Source organism: Triticum urartu, chromosome 2A (assembly GCF_056163025.1).
Source record: "Triticum urartu cultivar PI428250 chromosome 2A, HENAU_Tu73, whole genome shotgun sequence".
In the NCBI taxonomy this organism is placed as follows: Eukaryota; Viridiplantae; Streptophyta; class Magnoliopsida; order Poales; family Poaceae; genus Triticum; species Triticum urartu.
The window spans coordinates 619,205,406-619,208,340 of NC_141874.1; positions in this window are offsets into that span (position 1 = coordinate 619,205,406).

The window sequence follows — 2,935 nt, forward strand, 5'->3', positions numbered from 1 at the left end:
CGATCATCACGGCGTGCTTAGAAACGACGAACTTTAGGAACGGTGCACAGTTAGGGGAGAACACTTCTTGAAATTGTTATGAGGGATCATCTTATTTACTACCGTCGTTCTAAGTAAACAAGATGCAAAAACATGATAAACATCACATGCAATCAAATAATAAACGTGACATGATATGGCCAATATCACATAGCTCCTTTGATCTCCATCTTGGGGCTCCATGATCATCTTGTCACCAGATTGGCACCATGATCTCCATCATCGTGTCTCCATGAAGTTGCTCGCCAACTATTACTTCTACTACTATGGCTAACACGTTTAGCAATAAAGTAAAGTAATTTACATGGCGTTTCTCAATGACACGCAGGTCATATAAAAGAATAAAGACAACTCCTATGGCTCTTGCCGGTTGTCATACTCATCGACATGCAAGTAGTGATTCCTATTACAATAGCATGAACATCTCATACATCTCATATAGATCATTCATCATTCATCACAACTTTGGCCATATCATATCACAAACCACTTGCTGCAAAAACAAGTTAGACGTCCTCTAATTGTTGTTGCAAGTTTTACGTGGCTGAATTAGGGTTCTAGCAAGAATGTCTTCTTACCTACGTTAAAGCCACAACGTGATTTGTCAACTTCTATTTACCCTTCATAAGGACCCTGTTCATCGAATCCGCTCCAACTAAAGTGGGAGAGACAGACACCCGCTAGCCACCTTATGCAACTAGTGCATATTAGTCGGTGGAACCGGTCTCACGTAAGCGTACGTGTAAGGTTGGTCCGGGCCGCTTCATCCCACAATACTGCTGAAGCAAGAAAAGACTAGTAACGGCAAGAAAGTTGACAAATCTACGCCCACAACTAATTGTGTTCTACTCGCGCAAGAAGAACTACGCATAGACCTTGCTCATGATGCCACTGTTGGAGAACGTTGCAGAAAACAAAAATTTTCCTACTCGTTTCACCAAGATCATCTAGGAGTTCATCTAGCAACGAGTCATTGGATGCATCTACATACCTTTGTAGATCGCGCACGGAAGCGTTCAAAGAACGGTGATGATGTAGTCGAACACGACGTGATCCAAATCACCGATGACCAAGCGCCGAACGGACGGCACCTCCGCGTTCAACACACGTACGGGACGGGAGACGTCTCCTCCTTCTTGATCCAGCAAGGGAGAAGGAGAGGTTGATGAAGATCCAGCAGCACGACGGCGTGGTGGTGGATGCAGGGCGTCACAGTAGCAGGGCTTCGCCTATACTACGCGAGAGAGACGTAACGGGGAGAGAGGGAGGCGCCAGGGACTGTGGTCTGAAGTCCCTCCTCTCCCCCACTATATATAGGAGGGCCAAGGGGGGGTGGTGCGCAGCCTAGGAGATCTGATCTCCTAGGTGCGGCGGCCAGGGGGAGGATTCCCTCCCCCCCCCCCAAGGCACCCAGAGGTGCCTTCCACCACTTGGACTCCTCCCCTTTGGAAACCCTAGGCGCATGGGCCTAGTGGGGCTGGTGCCCTTGGCCCATGAAGGCCAAGGCGCACCCCCTACAGCCCATGTGGCCCCCCGGGACAGATGGCCCCACCCGGTGGGCCCCCGGGACCCCTCCAGTGGTCCCGGTACAATACCGATAACCCCGAAACTTGTCCCGATGGCCGAAACAGCATTTCCTATATATAATTCTTTACCTCCAGACCATTCCGGAACTCCTCGTGACGTCCGGGATCTCATCCGGGACTCCGAACAACATTCGGGTTTCTGCATATACATATCTTCACAACCCTAGCGTTACCGAACCTTAAGTGTGTAGACCCTACGGGTTCGGGAGACAAGCAGACATGACCGAGACGACTCTCCGGTCAATAACCAACAGCGGGATCTGGATACCCATGTTGGTTCCCACATGCTCCACGATGATCTCATCGGATGAACCACGATGTCGAGGATTCAATCAACCCCGTATGCAATTCCCTTTGTCAATCGATATGTTACTTGCCCGAGATTCGATCGTCGGTATCCCAATACCTCGTTCAATCTCGTTACCGGCAAGTCACTTTACTCGTACCGTAATGCATGATCCCGTGACCAGACACTTGGTCACTTTGAGCTCATTATGATGATGCACTACCGAGTGGGCCCAGTGATACCTCTCGGTCATACGGAGTGACAAATCCCAGTCTTGATCCATGTCACCCAACAGACACTTTCGGAGATACCCGTAGTCTACCTTTATAGTCACCCAGTTACGTTGTGACGTTTGGTATACCCAAAGCACTCCTACGGTATCCGGGAGTTACATGATCTCATGGTCTAAGGAAAAGACACTTTGACATTGGAAAACTCTAGCAAACGAACTATACGATCTTGTGCTATGTTTAGGATTGGGTCTTGTCCATCACATCATTCTCCTAATGATGTGATCTCGTTATCAATGACATCTAATGTCCATAGTCAGGAAACCATGACTATCTGTTGATCAACGACCTAGTCAACTAGAGGCTCACTAGGGACATGTTGGTGTCTGTTATTCACACATGCATTACGATTTCCGGATAACACAATTATAGCATGAATAAAGACAATTATCATGAACAAGGAAATATAATAATAATGCTTTTATTATTGCCTCTAGGGCATATTTCCAACACCAAGAACCTTGCAAGCAAGAGTACTTGGCACTTGGGGGCTAATGCATATTGCTGTTAAAATTTCACAAGTATTTTATTCTATACAAGCATGTGAAGGACCGGCTCAAACATGTTGTTTAAACCGGCACTTGGGGACTACGGAGTAAGCTGGATTTCTTACATATTTTGTCCAAATATATCACTAATGTTCATAAGTTTGTTTCTAAGTCTATAGCATATTCATCATAACCAATAGACTTGGGGGCTGGCATAAGCAAGGATAATTCAGTGAAGGGAAGAAT